This window comes from Anguilla anguilla, chromosome 10, assembly GCF_013347855.1.
Source record: "Anguilla anguilla isolate fAngAng1 chromosome 10, fAngAng1.pri, whole genome shotgun sequence".
Taxonomy (NCBI): Eukaryota; Metazoa; Chordata; class Actinopteri; order Anguilliformes; family Anguillidae; genus Anguilla; species Anguilla anguilla.
In genome coordinates, this window is record NC_049210.1 from 6,887,810 (window position 1) to 6,909,835 (window position 22,026).

Here is a 22,026-nt window from a genome sequence, read left to right on the forward strand (position 1 = left end):
AGTGGATTTGTTCCTCGAAGGCATCGGGATAAGGCGGGATTTACCTCACAGCTGCTGTTACGATTTTTTTCTTGTTTGTTGTGTTGGTTGTAACGTTGACCGAAGAAAGGGGGAGTGTGTGGTACCGCTACGGTAGTAAATTACCATTGGCGATTTACATTGGAACAGAAAATTTACGGCGAAGATTTCGTTTTCATTACTCCATCTGTTTCAGATTAAGACAATTCGTATCCGTGTTAGAAATAATTTGTAAAGTCGAGATTCGGCAGTTTTAGTAGCCTTAACAGTTGCAAGCGAAAGTACGGGAAAACACCTGATACTGCTTACTATGAATAGTTGCTTGCTTGCAGCCAAGTCAACTAAATATAATCTTCAACTTGCTAAATTAAAGCAAACATACTCGGAAAAGAAAGAAGAAGGAACTAATTACCTAAACGCGATCCATTTGCATTGTATCCTGTTGCTTTCATGAAGCATTCAAAATTTTCCGTCGTTATTTTTGAATGATTTTTGGGAGAAAATACATGGAGAATCATTTGATGCATTGCAAAAAACCTAATTAGGCTTCCAGTCTGATTTGTACAGATAGCTAGCTGTAGCTAGCGCCCGAGTATTTCAATCCAGTTTAACCCTATCGGATTACACTGTTTTGCTTTGTAGCAGAGACGCTGTGTTGTTTTTAAGTCACGAAACGTTCGTTCATATATTGTGAAGATCATCTCTTCGCTTCAAAGGAACCCATCATTCTGCTGGTGAATCTAGAGGACAGAGGAACCATCTGGTGATTCCATTCAAGTTTTCACTCTGCTCCCTGCGCGCGCGTGCTGTCCTTAACTCCAACCGAAGGGGAAGAAAGGTAGGGATTAAATAAATATTTGATGATTACATTGTGCATAAAATAATGTCAACGATGTGAGAAACATCGAATGTATGCGCGTACGTGAACGCTCTGCCTCACGTGTATCCGAAAATCCGTTGTTTTGTTTATTTATTTATTTTATTTGCAGCAAGCTAGCTAGCTAACTGGCTACATAGAGCTGCTTTGTGTGGATGCTTTGCGATTGTCATGGAGATGGAAGATTGTGGTGTGCCAGTGAGATATGCTGGGCTATTGCGGATTCGCAGTGCACTGAATGCGATTTCAGTGGCAAACTGCGTTTTACACGGGTTGTCTGTTTGATGTGCACGGTGACAAATTTGTGTGCGCGTTAAATATAAAATGTAATTAATTCCCGACTGCTGTTAAAGTTGTATCTTGGTGCTTAAACAACAATTAGTCAGCCTGCGATTCGGTTATATAGCAATCAGGAGAACAGTGCAGCCTCACAGGAATTCTGCTTGATGCTCTTCAATTTTAGAGCTTGCCAAATGGAATTTGGCTAACATTGCAGTTTTGTCCCTGCTGCAGTGTAGATGCGCTCAGTGGGCTAATAATCTGGTCTTGTTTTAAGGTAAAATAGCGTATTGGGGCCATGTTCGCATAACTGGCTGGAAAGCTACTCTGCCATGTCTTTGGCAACGTGCAAACGGAAACTCGTTTGGAATGAAGTGTCACTGGGGAAATGCGGCCAGTGACTGACAAGTCAACTTTGTCAGTCGCATTCTTTTTCTTAGCGCCAGCACTCGTAGCGATTTATGGAAATATTTATTTTGTGTTCTTTGTTATTGCAAACAATGGGTAGCCATAAACAACCGGGCTGCTAGGGAAATTAACTATTGCGGGTGCCATTTTATTATTATTTTAAATAGAGATGGATTATTATCGTGATAATTCTTGTTTTTCGGTGAAACAGCACGACAGTAGGACCCTGGGATTTTCATATATCGTGTAGTACAACCACTGCAACTGCACACGTCGAGGTGTAGTCACGGTGACGGACACGTTAATGAAAAACTATCAAATAAATTATATTCGTTAGAATGGCATGCCGATATGAGAGTCTACATAACTCGTGTAAGACATGTAAATAAAAATGCAAAAGAAACATTGAGCTGCACTGAAACGCTGCTATGTTTATTTTTTTATTTTTTTATCTCCAATGAGAAAGTATACACTGATTGACTGGGCATACCTTAAAAGCCTTAAAAATACCTTAAGAGTGTGTTTGCCATGTAAAATTACTTGCCATACCATCTGCTATCTCACACTGTGTGTTTTCTTTGGAGATATCAATATAATTTCCACCGTGTCCAGAATGAGATTGTAACTGTCATGGTCGGCATGCTTGATTACATACACTTTTATCGTTCACGTGTCGTTTGAACCTCAGATACACTTGAATTTAGTGGTACTATGAAAATCTTAAGTGAGATAATTTACATGCTTATTATTACTTACACCATGGAAGCATTCGGGGTTAAATTCAGACGGCATGACTGCCGCATGAAAAATAGGCCTTCCAGAAGGTCAATATAGACATGCATTTACAGTTGTGAATGAATAAAAATAGCACAGTCACAAGGTCAAGATCCGGGTAGTGGTTGCTTTTTAACTTCCTAGGGATGGCAGTTGCTCGCAACCTTACGCTTCTTCATTTGCCAAGATGCAGTTGGAGAGTAGATTTGTACTGTGCATTGAAATGTAATTTTCGTAGCCAAATGCAAAGAAATTGGTTTTGTTTTCCGATTAAGTATGTGTGTCATGTCTTGTGCCGAGGTCACAGCTCAAGATGCTGGACAGAAAAAGCAATGGTGTGAGATATGGAGACTATTAAAGAGCAAATGTCAACAATGGAATTCACTTCATGAATAATTTGTGCTTATTTAGTTACAGATACATATTTTTAATCTAAATAATTTCTTATAAGGATTTTATGACAAGTTTTTTTCCCCCATTTGCAATTCCCATTCGCATCTGTAAGCATACTCTCGGTCAGTTTGTGTGGGCGGAGACTGGAATGGCCGCGCGTTTCCGCCGTTCACCTGTTGAGCGGCGCAGCCGTAGTAGCATCAGGATTCCGCGTCTCAGGTCTCATACAATACAGTAGAACTTTATTGTCCAATTGTCTTTGGCTTCACATGGTATGACAGGAAAACAAAAACGAGACACGTATTAACACTGGGAAGGTTACGAAAATAAACAAAAATAATTCACAATGTGCATTTTTTATTAGTTTACTTATTTGATAGGGACAGTGGGCAGCCACTTGACTGTCCCAGAATTAGCTGTCAAGCTAAATTTCATCTGTTGTTACAAAAATTATTAACAAATTCTTAACATGGCCATTGATATAACTTCACCAGATGTTGAAGAGTTACGATACATCCTTAAATTTGAGTTTCAAATTTTGCATAAGGTTTCTTGTTGCCATCCTGCACACAAGTAGACTTCTTGAATGAAAAATGAAGTTAACCGCCTGACCCTTTTATTTTACTGGTCTCTTTGTTGATTTAACTTCTCAAAAGGAGCATAACCATTGCCTGAATAAAGCTGGCAGACTAGTAATATGTATACATGGGAAAGCAGCCAGCACTAGACAGCTGAGTTATGAAGCCATTATGTATATAAATATATATATGTGTGTGTGTGATTGTATAATGCCACTGCATTCTCATAAAGACTCCAGGTTCTCACCTGCCTATTATTTATGTGCACAAATGGATGTAGACAGCATTTCCTTTCGTAATAACAGAACCACTGAGGTCAGTATTGGCTCAAGGTGGGTGAAGACTCTGAGGTGTCTTCGGTTGGTACATTCCATCTTCGTTTTGTTGTGCTCTACCGCTTAGCATCGGCGTAGGTGCTTAAGCCAGCCCAGTCAGCCCTGCGTCGGAGGTGGAACGCGCGTGCCAGCTTCGATACGAGAGCACCCCGTCACGGGCCACGAATGAATCAGTCGAATTAGGCTGTGCCTGGATCGATCCTCGCGCACGGGCCGCAGTATTTCTTTAATAATTTCAGCTGATGGTTTTTTTTGCAGCAGGTGAAATGGAGCTGACATTGTGCAGAGGAGAGCTGCAGTTGGTGCAGTTGGCGCAGCTGGAGCAGTGGATGCCAAGAACAGGAATGTGTGTAACTGGAGGGACTACCGGGCTGGTGGGGGTTCAGTTTGTTTAAACTCCTTGGGGCTTGGGGTTAAGAGGAAGTGGGCAGTAAAATAAAAAGGTATGCCGTCACAGGACCTTAATTTAATTATCTTTGTGTGCATTGTGGCAGCACAGTCAGCTATTCACATGTTTTGAGAAGAGCATTTGTGAAGTACATAGCCAACAGGAAGATATCTGGAAAAAGATGATCTTCTTTCAAAAATGACACTGATCTGGCTCATTATGCTCGAACCACAGCGCCGAACGTAGCCCTTGGCTTAAATTCCAGAAGGGAAACTCATTGCCTTTTCTTAATTTGAGAAATTAAGTGAGTTACAAAGTGTTCCAGGGATAAAGAGCTCTTTTAGAGCGAAAAGTTAGCTCCTCAGACGGAGTCTTGATGCCCTGGGAATTCCGGGGCATTGTTTGTTCCGAAATAGAAATATGAGCATTGCTTCAGTGGGAAACATTAATGATTAATGTGTCCTCCAACAATAAAACTGAAATGGGTGGTTCGATCAATATACATTTTTGAAATGGCTTATGAAAATATATTGTGTCTCCTGAAACCACTGCTGTAACAATGTGTTAACTCTAAGCTAAAAGATTTTAGATTGTTCCTTTAGAAAGGCTGCAGTTGAAGATGTCATACTAATATTTCTTTCTCAAGAGAGTTTGAGTGTACGAAAAAAACAAAAACATTTCTAGTACTAAAATATGTGGCACATGAATTTCTGCATCTTCCCTGAAGTGTTGGTTGACCCATTTAACAATATGGCTGTGAGTGCCTTTGGCCTAAAGAAACAATTTTTTTTTGTGCCAAATTGTTGTGGGAGTTGGCTTTTTGGGAACCAGTGTGATGTCTTAGGGATGTCGACTGTTGTGCCTTGACCATACTGACTCTCATTGACTCGCATCCTTTGCCTTTCAGGCAGTCGGATAACGGTCTAGAACCTGGGCCTGATCTTAAGGCCCGTTTAGCCGTTAGCTGTGTTTTCTCCTGTGTAGGAAAATAACAGTGGGATGTTATCCTTTCAGCCGTGACCCACAAGAGTCAGATTGTAACGTGTTAATGAGCTGCGTTAATTACGCGAGTCATTCCAGCGCCTTGCGTTAAACGTGCCTCGCCATCCGTTCTTCATAGAACTCCAAGGGACTTCTCTCTCGTGCGAGGCAGAAAAACAAAACAAGCAACAGCAAATGTGTGCAAGGGAAATGAGCTTTTCCCCCAAGGCTCTCGTGGCACAGTCCTTATTTGTTGGCTGTTGAACCATTTCTTAATAATAGGGAAGAATAAAAAAAAAGCCAATTTAAATGCCGACTGCAATACAAAATAAGTTTCGGGCCGACCCCAAGATTCAGCCTTGGATTTATTGGGTAAGCTTTCGGGAAAGCCATTATAGCCAAGTATATTCCCTTTTGGAGCGGTTTGGATTTGGTCAAATAATTAGCTGCATTTACAGACTTCACAGTCCAGAATCTTACATCTTCTCACTACTGCAGACGGCGGGCTTGGCGATGGCTGTATTTAGTTTGTTGTGTGAAACGGTGTACACTGTTTCACTGTAGCCATAGAAGAGCTGAAATAAATGTAAAAGTATCTGGAAAAAGGACATGTATGCATTTTGCACAGTTCATACAAAGTACTCTGTTCACCTTTAAAGAAATGTGTTTTATTCCTAAGTGTGGAATCTTGTTTGAACACTGGAGTAACTAAGACATGTCTCTGGTTTTTTTTTTTTGGATAAACGAACACTTGGTGTTTGTGATTCTGTGTAAAAAGAAGAATATTTGTAATTAATTTTTTTTAAAAAGAGACTGGACAGATTGTGGGAAAGTGGAGCTTGTTACAGATGGAGCTGAAAGTGCAGGAAGTGCCATAGCAGCAGATCAAACCCCCTACCGCACTTGGATTAAACTCCCATCCACACGGGGATCAAACCCCAAACCGCACAGGGAGATCAAACCCCCAGCCGCATGGGTGATAATGCCCCCCCCCCCCCCCAAACTGTACAGGGATCAAACCTGCAATTGCTCAAGGATCATACCCCAGCTGTACGCGGGAATTCGATATGTGGCTTGAGAGTTGGCTGCCCCATGGATCTCGCCTGCCTTGATTGGTTTTCCCCTTCTGATGAGGTCACGCTCCAGAGCCAGTGTAATCGCAGGCTTCAGTCAGTGGATTTTTCTATTAAAACAGGAGGCAGGGTTATCATCCTAAACTGGGGGAAAGGATTTTCCAAAGAAAGGCTGACATTAACTTTATTATTTTGTTGCTGGATGGCTGACTCTTGTGGACTCTCTAAATTTGTTTAACATTTCTTGCAGCTATAATCAGGCATATTATCTGGCTCATTAAAAGATACCATGAGTCACTATCTGGAGGACTTGACAATTCAGATTCTTTGAGGCATGAAAAGATTAAAATTTTTAAATAACATAGAAAAATGTAACAATGGCCTTAAATTAAAAATGGCAAAATATATTAACTATGCCCTTACGATCTTTCAATAGCTACGTGTCAAAGCCCATTGAAAAAACAGTAAAAGTACTTTTGCATCTTTGTGTATGGATCCCTGAATATTGCTTCATGTTACATGTAATGTTTAAATTCAGGGCAGAGACGCTGTTGCATATTGGAGCAGCGCACCGTAGGAGCGCAGACTGAAATGGTGCATTAACCAGGTGGTCAGCTGGAATTGGCAGAATTGAAAACATGGTTTGTGGTGGATGTAATCCACATGACAGGAAGAGTTCAGAATGGCTGCTGATAAACTGTGATGAACTACTACTACTACTACTACTACTACTGCTACTTCTACTACTACTACTACTACTACTACTACTACTACTACTACTACTACTACTACTACTACTACTACTACTTCTTCTCTTCTTCTTCTTCTTCTTCTTCTTCTTCTTCTTCTTCTTCTTCTTCTTCTTCTTCTTCTTCATTCTTCTTCTTCTTCTTCTTCATTCTTCTTCTTCTTCTTCTTCTTCTTCTTCTTCTTCTTCCATTCTTCTTCTTCTTCTTCTTCTTCTTCTTCTTCTTCTTCTTCTTCTTCTTCTTCTTCTTCTTCTTCTTCTTCTTCTTCTTCATTCTTCTTCTTCTTCTTCTTCTTCTTCTTCTTCTTCTTCCAATTCTTCTTCTTCTTCTTCTTCTTCTTCTTCTTCTTCATTCTTCTTCTTCTTCTTCTTCTTCTTCTTCTTCTTCCAATTCTTCTTCTTCTTCTTCTTCTTCTTCTTCTTCAATTCTTCTTCTTCTTCTTCTTCTTCTTCTTCTTCTTCTTCTTCTTCTTCTTCTTCTTCTTCTTCTTCTTCATTCTTCTTCTTCTTCTTCTTCTTCTTCTTCTTCTTCTTCTTCTTCTTCTTCTTCTTCTTCTTCTTCTTCTTCTTCTTCTTTCTTCTTCTTCTTCTTCTTCTTCTTCTTCTTCTTCTTCTTCTTCTTCTTCTTCTTCTTCTTCTTCTCCTCCTTCTCCTTCTCCTTCTCCTTCTCCTTCTCCTTCTCCTTCTCCTTCTCCTTCTCCTTCTCCTTCTCCTTCTCCTTCTCCTTCTCCTTCTCCTTCTCCTTCTCCTTCTCCTTCTCCTTCTCCTTCTCCTTCTCCTTCTCCTTCTCCTTCTCCTTCTCCTTCACCTTCACCTTCACCTTGGTAATAATGATGATGATTATTATTATACTGGGTGCTGTAGGTATGAAAAGTGGTACTGTGGAATTTGGCTGTGCTTTCTTGTCCAGGTCAGGAATCGTGCTGAACCAACTTTTTTTCTTTTATTTTGTGGGGGGGGGGGGGGGGGGGGGGGGGGGGGGGGGGGGGGGGAGGGGGAGCTTCTTCTTCTCCTTCTTCTCCTTCTTCTCCTTCTTCTCCTTCTTCTCCTTCTTCTCCTTCTTCTCCTTCTCCACCACCACCACCACCACCACCACCACCACCACCACCACCACGGTAATAATGAGGATGATGATTATTATTATTATACTGGGTGCTGTAGGTATGAAAAGTGCTGTAGGTATGAAAAGTGCTTTCTTGTCCTGGTCAGGAATCGTGCTGAACCAACTTTTTTTTCTTTTATTTTGTGGGGGGGTGTTCTTCAATTGTTAAAGGGAACCTCCACTGGGGGGAAAAAAAAAGTATTCACACTCAGCCGAATGCCTTCATTTCCAGCAGATCAATGACCATTAACACCACATCCCTGGATCTGGAGAACAGTCAATGCCTCTTTAAAAAGGGAGCCACTGCAGAGAGCCTGCAATCCCAGAGTCCACTGCTCCATTGTGCTCGCAAACGAACGCCTCAGCATTTTTTCCAAACGCAGAGAAAGAAAGTAAAACATTTTGAATGGGGGAGCCAAATTAGAGGGATTCTTGTATTATCAGTCTCCGCATTTTGAGCTTGTGGTTTTACTATCGGTTCCCTTTAAGGAACTGGCTTTGTAACTCTTGAACAAGGTGCTTAACCTGAATTACTTCTGTAAATTTCAAGCTGTAGAAATGGATTGTGTGCACAAAAAAAAGAAAGAAAAAGAAAGCTGTTTAAATCACTTCGGATAAAAGCACCTGCTATGTCTAAGAGCAGAAGATGCATAAAAAAGTGGGGGAATTAACACATGGCTTGGCAGACTTGACTAAAACAAACCTTTTAATTTTCTCTTTTTCCACTCGTAATTTGCCTAGATCGCTTCATTCTTTATTAGTTTATTTGTTGGGGACAAGTGCAATTTAAAACTCAACACTATCAGCCGTAGCTGATGCATGGTACGTGTGCTTGTAGCCGAAGCTAATTTCCTGCACCTGCTCTATATTGGCCATGGATAGTTTATCCTGAGAACAGGAATGAATGGGGAAGGGGGCGGGGGGGGGACTGGACTTTCAACAGGGGGTCCATGGAACCCTGGGGGGTTTTTGGAGGTACTGTAGGGGGTCCCTGTATATACTTGATATGCCAGGACTTTATGTAGATTTGAGGAAATATTTGAGGAAAAGGTTGAAAACCCCTGATTTAAAACAAGAAAAAGTAAGCATATAGTATAGTACACTTTCTGTGCATATGAGCACATTAATTTTATAGCGTTTATCCACAATTATAAACATTAATGTCCATTTGTAATGTAATACTGGGACTTCTTTTCTCGAGCACAGTGGTCTCAGGTTTCATGTCCAGATTAAACGGTTCCAACTGAAAATTAAATGCGGTTTAAATAAATGATTTTAATGTAAACACGCACAACCTCTGGAGCCATGTTCAGGCTGCTTTGGAGTTACTTGAATTATATATTCTTGCTTTGAACCACAAACTCACAAATGCCTGAATACCTGCCGTTATAAAGCCCACTGGTCATCAGAAACTTCTGTGTGAATCTCAAAATGTCCGTCATGGCTATACAAAAACTGTCTGGGCCGATCCTAGACAGACAATAATACTGAAATAATACCACAAAAAAAAAAAAAAACTCCAGCAAGTGAACTATCCCTTTGACAAATGGGTTTTAATACGATCCGTGACAGCAGCAGTGAGCCTGGGCCCAGAGATGCAGGAGTGCCCGTTTGGGGGCGGGGGGGGGGGGGGGGGGGGCGGGGCGGCAGGGGAGTGAATGGTTCTTTATGGGGCGGCCACCTGCGGGGGCAGCGGTGGTTATCCCTGGCACGGCGTCGCCTCTGCGTGGGCGCGAGAAACCCCTCCGCCAGCCTTTTCCGCTGCCCTCGCTGGCGTATCGCTGCTGGCACCTGTGCTAAATCAAACCCTCCCCCCCCCTCGCCCCCCCCTCGCCCCCACCGCAAAGGAAATGACTCGTCTTTGTCTGGACCTTAGGAAAACATAGCACCGCGGCGGCTGTGCGGCTATAGATTATTTCTGTCTGTCTGTCTGTGTGTGTGTCTGTCTGGTTAAATATAGAAACCAGGGGGAAACGTCGCTTGGCTCCTGCCTGAGCCGCGCTCGCTGCAACCTGGAAATGCAGTTGGCGAGATAACAGTGTGTTTATTATTCGAACGGGGTGCGCTGATAGTTAGCGCCTCCTTGTTGATTTGCATTCCCATTTCAGCGTTTAGCAGAGAGGCTCTTACCCGGAGCGATGTACTCGGATTACATTTTCACACGCTATCCATTTACACAGCTGGATATTTTTCAGGCTAAGTACCTTGATCAAAGGTGCAAGGGAGGGGGGGGAGCCCCAGCTGGGAATCGAACCTGCAACCTTTGAGTTGTAAAGTCAGTCCAGCTGCTTTAATCCCTGTCTTCTGTGTTCTCTTTACTTATTAGCACCCATGACACTGTTAGCCTGGATCAAATACACCCAGGACATTATTGGAGTTTTAAAGCAATACAGAAATAAAATTTATGCAAAAATACTCAGTGTATGTTATCTTTATCTCAATTCCAAACAATATAAACAATATATATGGTCAGTGGTTGCCATTTACCTACGCTAGATCACGTTTATCACATTTAATAATGAAAGGGTCATTCATTTTTTGTGAAGATGTGATTTATATAAAACATCCACTATAATGAAGGCATGGGGGCATAAATCATGTTTATATGTTAAGGCGGTGAGGACAAGTAAATATTTGACGCTCGTGCATCTCTTGCTGGCTGTATCAATGCAGAGTGTAACTGATGAATTTGTAAAATGCCTCCTGCTGCTGCCTGTAAAGCAGGCATGAGAGAGTGTGTGAGAGAGTGAATGTGAGAGAGTGAATGTGAGAGAGAGAGTGTGAGAGAGTGAGTGAGTGATAGAGTGGATGAAAAAGAGAGAGTGAGAGAGAGTGTTAAAGAGATAGAGAGGATGAGTGAGTGAGAGCTGGCAGGAGAGTGAGTGAGAGAGAGAGATAGAGAGAGGATGAGAAAGTGAGAGAGAGAAAGAGTGAGTGAGAGAACTGTGCTCAGTGCCAGAGATGATACTATTATCAGTGGGGGGTGGAGGTGGGGGGAGATATCCTTGTCGTCGTGTTTATTATTCAAATCTACCACGCTGCACAACTGAATAGCCTTGAACGCAAAATGTCTCTTGGATTTATGTACTTCAGTCTCATCCCTGCATTGCAGGTTGATAGTTCCTCCCCTGCTTGTTTTTTTTAAATTTTTATTATATTTTTATTATTCTTCAGAAGGTATGATGAATGTCATGTCCTCAAACGCCAGGGCTACGTGCCGCGTTCCAGTGTTTTTCCAGAGCCTCGTCAACGAGATTTTGCGGGATTACTTTACCCCCGTCAGCAGCGTGGTTTTGAGCCGCAGCGCCCTCTCGGCTGCGCGGCGTTATCGACTGGAGGTTAATCCGCTCCCTTCTCAATTCTATTTATTTAATTATTATTATTATTATTTTTTTTTTTTTTAATTCCCAAGTGCAAATGAAGGACGCTGAGCGTAAGTGAGAGTAATTAAAGACACTTAAATCCCCTGCGCGTACCCGGAGAATAGGGTGCAAGTGTAGGTAGTTTCTGTTTGACCTGGTCCCGCGAAGCCCTCCCTGAGAGTGCGAGCCAGTCGTTAGCTTAGCTCCGTCTCTCCGTCTCTTCCGTGCCCCTCGTAAAGCGCCGGCTAATGCGCGTTTTATTCGGCTGTAACCCTAACCCTAACCGCCAACGCCTGTGAACCGCAATCCCACTTTCGGTCTTTTGTGAGGGGTTGAAATTCCTCACACCCCCCCCCCCACCCCGCCCCCAGTTTGAATGCTCCTAATTTAATCGGGTGCCAACAGTTTTTTTTTTTTTTTTTCTTTCATGAGCACTTCTTTAACTCTTTAAAGTGGTTAAGTCACTGACTTGCTCAGGGACTTGGATTTCTGACGTCCTCTCTGTGAAACGTCCTGGATCTCGACTTACCTTCTTCGTTCCTCACTGGGTCGTTTACTCTGGTTACTCTGATGTTTTTTTTTTTTTTAAGTTGTATTATTTGGGCCATATGCCCATTATGTACATGACCCAAAAATGACAAATTAGCATTTTTAAATTGAGATTTGAATTGTATATTTAACAGAAGAAAATCCACATTGTTTCCTGTTGCTTTGGATGGACGGTGCTCTGTGGTTTCCTCATACCGTATAATTTTTGGGTGTCTGTCCAATCCAACAGCTCTTGGTATTTTGGTTTGGTTGGCCTTTGATACGATCCAAATTATGTTTTTTTTTTCATCCTCCCTTCTGCTGATTTCTACTCCCTACTTGTCACTGAAAATCATGAATAGTCTTCGAACCCTGGTATGAAATGGCAAGTTTAATGTATTCAGGAGTTTTTGGACCCAGAAATATATTCGCTTGGTCATCTCCTAGTCTGAATGAGCAAAATGTTCTCAAAACGCAAATACCTATATCCTGTAGTTAGCATTAGCAACGGAAGACACTAATAATACAGTATGGTTCCAAATGGCCCTGCTACTCATTATCAGAAGCTAGCAGTTCAGCGTGCTGTTACCTACTCAGCCATCTGTACACCATCAATTAAAAAGCGCCGCGTCGATGCATTTTACATTGATATTTCTTTCTTTTTTTTTTTTGTTAGGTTGAGAGCTTACATGGAACATCCTGTGTCGCTTGCCATGCTCCAGAGAGTGCAGCTGTTCTTGCCTGAAGTGTGTCATTGAATTAGGCTGCTCTGTATGTATAGTATGCGCGCCACTGTGCTCTGATACAGTTTATAGGGCCAAATGTTTTTTTTCTACCCACCTCTTTGCTGTCACAGTTGGAGGGGAATGGAGGGTGTGGTGGGGGGGGGGGGGTGTAAATTTCATCTGTTCACCTTGCTGTTCTCAGGAATTATTCATTTGCTGTATATGCCTGCTTAGCGCACACCTTTACGCTGACTGACGCAGCTGTGGCTCGACCGGTCCGCTCGTTCTGCGACTTATTTACCAAAGCGGTTTGGGTAAAAAAAACTCCTCCCTGCTCTCCGATGCTACTCACTCAGCCGTCGCCAATTGAAGCCTTCCGTTTAACTGAAGTGCTCTTCCAATGTGAAATCGACAAGCCCTGTCACTAAAAAAAAACAAAAAACGAATTGTTGCCCATGATTCTCTTCTCATGGGGTATTCCCCTAGGACTCCTTCTGTTGAGTCATGGATCATTTCGTGTGGCAGCTAATTGATTAAAATGACGTCTCGCACCCATTTTGTTTTGCATTTGTCTCCCTCCTCTGGCTTATTTATAGATCCTGTCCAATCAGCATTTGGGGGAAAAAAAAGAAGTGCTATGAAACGCGAAGAAAACAAGTTGGCATGCTATTGGGCTTATTTTATTCAGTCGAACGGGGCCGCAGCGTCCTCTCTGCTCCGCGCCCTAGATGAGGGAACGCCCCCCCTCTGTGCGTCGGAGGCGTCAGATTTGGAAACGATGCCCGAGCAGAGCTGTGCCGGCTCTCTGGCGGGGGGAACTGGGGGGGGGTGGGGTGAGGGGGGTGGGGATTAGGCCTGCTGGTCCCCGCCCTGGTGTGGCGATGTTCTGGGACTAGAGCCGCTTAATTGTAATCGCCTGGCCAGCTTACCCGGGCGGGGCACGGGGGTGTGTGGCGAAGTCGGCCTCCAACGCGGCGGTAATGCCGTGTAGAACCACACGCACAGCTGCCCTGACGGGGCCGCTGCCTTTGGGCAGCCCTACGCCTGGCTCGCCTACCGCAGGCTGAAACAGAGATAGACACAGAGGAGGCCCGCACTGTTTACATGCAGTTAAAAAAAAAAGTCTGATTTATTGAACAGATGCTTCACCCATCAGAGCTTATTAAGTGCCAGTGCACGTAACGAGAGGCAACAGGCCATTTAACCCTTTAAGATGTGACATTACAAATATCTGATTAGAATGGTCTTTACTGAACATTCTAATGCTGATGTGCCTAGTAATTATATACAACATCCATACAAACCACCTCCTTAGTGACAACAAAATTTAAAAAATGTAAACAAACACGGGGAACAAAGAAAAATCGCAGGTTGCCCTCTCCTGTAGTGCTAGCCTCTGCCACAGCGAAAGTGTGGGGATGCAGAAGCTGGGAGAGAAAAAAAATGGTGGATGATTTTTATTATCCACAGAGATAACATACTCAGATATTTATGTATTTATGCTATCTCCTCCCTGTCCACAGAGATATTTGCAAGTCTTTTCTCTACTGCTGTGAAGGATTTGATGCGATTCTGTCTGTCCATAGTCATTTGTGTGGTTATTGATTGGACGCGAGCTGAAATCCAGCAACTCCAGGAGCAGACTGTATCTAGGGCATCTGCAGCAGTGAAAATCACTTCCGTGTACAGCTCAATTTCATTATTTACTCTAACTAATGCTTGTGTAACTTATGAGCTACCCGGAGGGACTTCTGTGAAATGGAGAATTACTTTTAATTTAATTTATTTTTTTGTCCATTCCTGTCTATCTTGAATATATGATCATAAATGTTGCACATCGGTTTCGAATATAACCTTGAATGTGCGGCTCCAGTGCGTCGCTCATCTTTTATTTATCGTGATTATGAACTCCCCGTTTGTGCATGTCCGTGCGCGCGCGTTTTCCCTCCACGTAACAAACGCACCGGTTTGTTTTAGTTTTTTAATTTATTTTTTACTTTTGTTCTCGGGCGCAGTCAGCGCCGCCGCCGTGGGGAAAAAAGCCCCTCTTAATGAACTTTACCGCCACCTCTCAGACTGCGGTCTTGGGGCCCAACAGGCTCAAGGCTTGATCTCAGTTCATCGGGGGAAACAAAAAACCGACATAACAATCTGAAGTAAAACGCACCATAAACATCCCAAGGCTCTACCGTGTAATCCGCAGACACGACCGAAACGAAAAGGCAGTCAAGCTTTGCCTGCATGTTATTATTATTGTTTTGTCTTTTCGGTTGTTCCATTTAAACAAGTGCAATTACCTCCAGACCAATTTTTTTCTCAATTTCTAATTATTGCCGGGCGATTTTTTTTTACGACACACTCTATTGTCAGGAATGAAATTGGTTTCACAAAACATTTTTAATAAGGAGTACACAGGAAGCTCTTGACTGCGGCGATAGTCTCGTTTTGTCATCGACGCCGCTGTACCAAATTTGCTAGGGATTAACAGAGCTGTGTTTTGAATACATTTCAATAGCTTGCTCTCCAAATCGAGCTAAAACAAAAACGAAGTTTTAGCATAAAAACTGCTTTCTTTTCATCTAGTCATGAATATTAGAGAAGATGGCGGGGGTGTAGCTTATCTGAGAGGTTTGCTGGACCATTTTTAGAGTGCTTTGGAAGAACCCAAACTGCAAATTAAGCACTTTTCAGCGTCTCCCTCAGGTGAACTCTTACAGAAAGTGATATTTTATTTTAGTGTTGCACCGCCTAGCACGTGTGTGCCACTAGCCTACTTATGAAGTCATATTAATAAAAACTGCGTCACATTTCATTTTTATGTCCGCAGAGGATTATAGTACGTAGCATGTTGCAGTGCAGAATATTAATTGCATACTTGGATTTCAGATTTTAATTACAAAGGTAGAATGAGAGCGCAGAAGGTTAGCCTCGGCTGAGACGCAACGCAGTTCACCCGCGGATTGAACTGGTAAGGGTGATGTTTTTCTCGTCCTTGTGTTTTATCGCTGTGCATTCTCCGTGTGTTTTTTGAGCATCGGCTGTACGCCGCTCTCCCCCCCCAATCCACCCCCCCGCCCCTTATGGGGAAATTTCAGCCACCTCTTCATATCTGCAAGGACAGCGCAGGTATCTGCAACACGGCTTTGCGTATTTATTTATTTATTTATTTATTGTTTGCTTTATGTTTTGTTCCGGTTGGAGATTAAAGCCCCCCCCCCGCTGTGCTAACACAAAGCGGTTATTCCTTCCGGCGTGTTTGGGGCTGCGGTGCTTACAGCTTCATCCAGCTCACAGCATTCAGGGTTTTGGATTTTTTTGGATGAGGTTTGGGCCCACTCTCCTGGTATGTCAGTGTTGGTTTATTTATTTATTTAGTTTTTGGATTGAAAGCAACATCTTAAATACCCTCATACCCCCCCCCCCCCCTCCCCCGTCCCATAGTGGGGGGGTTAAGGGGGGTGTTGGGGTATCAGACAGCTGATTTCTGCGGAGGTCAGACAGGAACAGTCGATAAAAGGGGCCGTGAAGCGGAGCAGAGAGGAGCCCTTTCCTCCTCTCCTCAGAGCGCTGGCGGGGAGAGAAAGGGAGGCTCTGTCGGAACGTGAATGCGGCAGGAGGGAAAGGTTGGCAGCGCTCTCTCCTTCGTTCCTTCCTTCATTTATTTATTTATTTATTTGTTTTTTTATCAATGTGCGGCTTTGTGGCGCGGGCTCTTCGGCGGTGGCTGAGGATTGGGGGGGGCGGGTGGGGGGCGTGGGGGTTGGGGGGAGGGGGGTGCTTGAATGGGGGGGGGGGGTCGGGGCGGAGTGCAGGGCCCTTTTTTTGGCAGCTGCTGCCGGGAGACTCGCGGAGGCCGCCTCTGGTTTTGCCGCGCCGTGTTCCGCGGGCCGCGGCGGTGCGTTTACGCCGCCAGGTTAAAGCTGGATTTGGGAAAGAAAGGGGCCGTGTGTCCGGGTTTGATAAACCAAACACCCCCCCCTCCCCTCCCCTCCGCTCCCCCTTTTTTTGTTTCAGTACCTCGAGAACACACACGGCTCCAGTAGGGTCGGTGGTTAGGACTCCCTTCGGCCTCTGACTTTGCCGTCGCCGCACGGCGAGCGCTGGTCTCGTTCACTTTCTACCCAAAATCGCCTCATCGGCTGGCGTTCCCTCTCACAGTCTGGACTGGGCTGGCACAATTTTTTGAGGGCCCCTGTCAGTCAGGGCCGCTTGGAATCCTCCTAACTACCTCACCCCCCCCATACAGCACCAGTGCTCCAAGCATTCCCTGGGCCTACCCTGAGAATTAGCTGCAGTTAGCGGCGGCTAGCCGACCCTCATTGAATATCCCCGTCCTCCCCGTGCCGTAGCGACGGTGCTGCACTTTAGCGATCGAATTGATTTTGGCCGCCGCAGAGTTATGCAGTGTAGTGTGGAGAGCGGCAAGTTCAGTTCTGCTGCAGTGAGCCTGTCAGCCTGCCATCAGGAAACCAGATCTGTCACTCCTGTAACCGTGGCGATGAAGGGGTGGCGGGGGGGGGGGGGGGAGGCACATTGCCACATGTATATTCTGCTGGCCTGGAACGTGTCCACACTCCGCACTAGTTGTAATTCTGAACAGCGTTCGCAACGGCGTTGGTGTCCAGTGGTTTTGGTTAGGAGGTGCATTTTTTCCCCCGGCTCGTGTATGTATGTGAAAGAATGAGGCAGACCGAGTAACTGCCTCGTCTTTGCAGTTTGGAGCCCGCTGACTGTCTGGGCTCGAAGGCACTTAATGAGGATCGCCTTGTGTTGTGTATAAACTGTAGTCTAGATGAGTGCAAAAAAAAATGAAAAGGAAATGGTGCTCCTGGCTGCAGGCAGGCGCTGGTGTTCTTAACCCCTTGTTGAGTTGGGTTTTAGGAATGTTTTTTTTTTCGAAATTCGAAGTCAGCGTTCTAGAGCTTTGTGGATTTCAGTTACCAGTAGCGATTGTTACATCAGCATTAGAATGTTCAGCTAAGAACATTCTTATCGCATATTTGTGATCTCACACCCTAAGTAGTTTTTTTTTTTTGGGGGGGGGGGGGGGGGGTGAAGCTCTCCATTATACACCAAATTATATTTTACGCACTGAGACACACGCGTGATCGCATGCACTCGCATGCAACAACAACAAGCACTGTGTTCATTGTGTGTTTGTGTGAGGTGGGGTGTAGGGGGGGTGATACCAAAACTGTTTTTGCATTTCATACTGATTTGGATTTCGCTTTGCCTATGCTACACTTCTGGGAATGCGTGTGACAGGCTGCTACTACGTCTGAAACCTGAAGTGCCGCAGCAGCTGACACACATTAGAGACTGTGTGAAAACCTGAGCAATGTGCTTCGGTAAGCAGGAAACCACCGGCAGGTCTGTCAGTTATCAGCGGAAAGCCACGTATGAATCATCAACTTTTGTATCCTTGTCTCTCTGTTCTCTCTCTCTCTTTTTTTTATATTTGGTAAACTGCAAGCTTTGTTCTGAAGTAATTTCCACACCAGGGATTAATATCATCCATATAACATTCTGTTCATGTGCGGGTCTGTGTACTGCAATTAAATATAATCACAAGCAACTGAGGAAGCCATTTTATTACACTGAACCCCACTTTGCTGCTCTGAAGTGGGCATTATTATTATTATTTATTGCCATTTATTTGGCTATCGCTGTTATTACTGCTTGAGCACATTTCATTGTGAACGACATTTACTGTGTGCTACTTGGAATTCTTTTGTCCAGTTTTTATTTATGTACGCTTTAACATCTTGTTTGCGTTCAGTAGAATAGAAGTTACTCTGCTCTGTCAATAGAAGTTATTCCGTTCTATTCTTTTTCTGTCCCGTTCCGTTGTAATGTGCTGCATCGACGAGCTGCGGTATCTGCCATCTGGCTGATGTAGGCCCATCGTTCTGCGAGATCAATCTCAATTTAGAGGAAGACAATCAATATTGTCTTTTTTTCCCCTACATAACAGCGGTGTGATTTTATATCTTGTCACGGCACGCTCGGTCCTGATTTATCCGCAGCTTAGTGGCTTTGAATACGCTTTGCGGTTATGCTAAACGGCTCCGCGTATTGTGCATTTCATTGAGTTTGTCCACCGGAATGCACGGGATTAACAGGACAGAGAAGTGGTATGCCAATAACCTCCCCTCAGTCTTGTCGCTGCAGGGACACTTTTATATTGCTTTCTTCAGGAGAATTGCGATTATTGATGGGCTGGCGTCCTCGCCGCTGAACGCACGCATTGCCGTAAGCTCCACCACAGGTCTATGTATTCATAACTTGTAATTCAGTTTGGTAGATTTCGTCATTTAAAATGTGAGACCGCGCATATTTCTGTGCTTAAAAAATGCCTGTGCGGATTTTACTCAAGCCATCTTTAGGGACAAATTTGCTGAGCTCCCCACCCAATTTTATTCTCGCATTGAAATGCAAACAGTTGTATGTGAAGCCCTTCGTTTTCTTTTCCACGATAATTTGAATAAACTGGTGGTAGGCCCACTGAAAATAATGGCTTTAATATTCTACTCATTGTCTAATTTCTGCTGTGAAAGAACACCTCCGTTAAGTGTTGCACATTTTTTAAATGTTTTATTATGCCAAGTACAGCTTCAGTATCGGAGCCAAAATTATACGTTGTTAAGGCTCTGTTGGCGCAAGGGATCATACACTCGTGAATCCGAAATGGGCAAAAAAATGCAAAAATGCTCAATTGCATTTTGATTGTCGCATTTAAAATGCGGCATTAGATTTTATGAGGCCTGTTACCTGCTGTGACTTTACTGTGGTTTTGAGCCAAAGCTTCTCGTCCAAGAGCTTTCGGGTCGTCAGGGGATTTATTCTGGGAAATGTAGTCCATCTTGTAGTCCATGTGACGGTAATTGCTGGCCACACTGGATGCAGGGTGAGCTCAGAACGGCTGCCAGAAAGGCCCGTCCCTCATGGAAATGGGACAGACTGGAAAAACACTGTAAAATATATTACTAAGATATTGTAACACTTCTCAATATATAACCAATATAATTTTCTAAAGAACACTTCTATTTTTCCTTATATAGCCTATATATATGTGTGTGTGTGTGTGTACTGTGAGCTTTGTACTCTATAATTTCATATTCGTAATCAGTTCACACGTGGTTACTGTGCAATTTGGTTTCGCCATGTAGAAATGACATTACTTTTTGTACATAGCCCCCCCCCCCCCCCATTTACGCCAATCTTAATCTCTGTCAGTGCACTCTGTACAGGTAGCTCTGCTGAGGGTGGAGTTAGCCCGTGCAGGAGTCTCTGCTGTGGATGAAGTTAACCTGTGCAGGTAGCTCTGCTGTGGATGGAATTAGGTAATACACGTAGGCACCGTGGGTCCCAGTTTGTAATCCCTTCTGGGGCGCAGGGTGTCCTGGTTTTGGGCTGTGGGGGGGCACACAACGACCCGCTGCCTGTCCCTGGCTGGCTTCCTCCAGCCGTATCGGAGCCAGGAGTGGCCCATTGTGGCTCCATCTCAGCCTACCTCAGCGCACACACACACACACACACACACACACAGCGCTATCGATCCGCTGCTGTGCTAATCTTCACATTCACTGCCTCTCTATCTAAATGAACCATTTGTCTCCCGAAGATTAAGCTACTCAAGGAGAAGAAACCTGCGCCTGTTTTTTTTTTTTTTATTCCCCTCAATAGTTTGTTTGTGTGGTGAGGAGGTGGAGGAGGAAGAGGAAGGTGGGTGGGCGGGCGTGAAAACGCCTACACTCAGCAGACAGAGAGAGAGAGAGAAAGTGAGAGAAAGCAAGGAGAATTATAGAATGAGAGAGTGAGGGAATGTGAGGGATGGAGAGTGAGAGGGATAAAGAGGCAGAAAAAAGGGAGAAAAATAAGAATGAGAGAGACCCAGATGAAGGGCATGATCAAGAGTTAGAGATAGAAAAGCAGAGAGAGAGAGAGAGAGAGAGAGAGGGAGAAGGAGAGATGGCAAACCAGCAGAATTAGAGAGAGATGTATGGAAAGAGGGTGGGGCAAGGCTGTGGGGTGGTAGGGGTGGGGATGGCATTGATTTCATCATTTGGGGTATGTAAGTGAGTGGGTGGAGGACAAGGGCGTAGGGTACATGTATGGAATCTGAAGGTCCACCATTACGGTTCATTCCTGCTAAAACGCGACCTTGACCCTTGACCCCTGTGGCGTTTCGCCGCGTTGACTCTGACCCGAGCCCTTTTCCGTGTCAAAGCCCGGGGCAGAAAGCAGGGCGCTCCTGCCACTGTGTGTTTTTTAGTTTTTTTTTTTTTACACAGGCATCAGACCCTGCCTGTTCAGTAGGCCAGCTCTGTGAGCACAGTGTGTGAGTGTGACATATGTGGCCTCCTGGTTCTCCATGTCAGTGCAGCTGCTGTTTTCGTTTCGGGAATGACACACGGAAAGTGACGCGTGTCACAGGAGGGGTTTTTATGTAAAGGGGTGCCCTGCCGGTCGATGCGGAATGATCTGGAATGATTCGATTGCAGCCGGCCCCTTTCTGCCCACCAACACGGAGCACGTTGTGCTACGTTAACGACTCATTGTGTTTGAGTTATTTCCATTTTTATGGATTGTTTTTTTGGCTTGAGAAACAGAAGAGTGGCAGCCTAAGGCTTGTGTGCACTATTCTGCCCCCCTGACACCTCGGTGAATAATGTAATGAGCTCATTAAGGGTCGCTGTGTAGGGGTCACCATCATCGATGAACGCTGTTACAGAAACAGCATTCCCGTGTGTCGCATTCCCCCCCCCCCCACCGGCATTTTACCTCCTACTCAGCGAGCCTGAGGTGAGGAATGTCTGTCTTTTCCACTTTGCCCTGGTGTGGGGGGGCGGGGGGTTACACCAAAACCTTTACACCGCCCCCACATAGGCTACGAGCCCTCCTGCTTCCCCCCTGTGCCCCCTTGGTGCACCTCCGCTTTAAACAGTCCGAAAAATTGTGATCGGCTTTCTCTGCTCGTTGCTCAAACGTTACCGCCATCTAAAATTGGGGTGTGGAGGGGGAGGGGGGGCTGGGATGTTTTCTCATTCTCGTTCAGCTTGTTTTACTCTGAATTGTGTGCGTGTGTGTGCGCGCAAAAGCGCGTGTGTGTGTGTGTGTGAAAGTGCATGTTTTCGTACGCTTCCTGTTTGAGGTTGCGTTCGTGATAGGTCGTCTCATATCTCAGTGATTTGATTTGATGCTGCGTTTCAGCGGCGGCAGGAGAAGGCTTTAACGCTATCGTTGATGTGACGGGTGGACGGATTTACGAAGCTATCGGTGGAAACCTCGTTTCAGAAACAAACGTCTCGTTTTCTGTTCACTTATTGAAATTCCACTTTTTTTTTTTTCAAACACCAGATCAGACTCTTCGCTTTCTGCAGTGTCGTAAGACACCAGAGGCGGACCATTAAAAGGGGTGGGTAAGGGGGGGGGGGGGGGGGGGGGGGGGGGGGGG

The 22,026-nt window shown here is 44.5% G+C and overlaps 1 protein-coding gene across 8 annotated transcripts in view; it reads left to right on the forward strand.

Moving 5' to 3' along the window:
• The first annotated feature begins 65 nt into the window (after window positions 1-65).
• arvcfb (ARVCF delta catenin family member b) overlaps window positions 66-22,026 on the forward strand; it is a 216,976-nt gene continuing 195,015 nt past the window's right edge. For 5 of the 8 annotated variants that reach the window (XM_035379907.1, XM_035379914.1, XM_035379912.1 and 2 more), the window contains exon 1: window positions 66-856. The gene's annotated coding sequence lies outside the window, so the exon portion shown is untranslated. The remainder of the gene's footprint in view (window positions 857-22,026) is intronic. The other 3 variants (XM_035379909.1, XM_035379910.1, XM_035379917.1) reach the window with 1 other exon arrangement.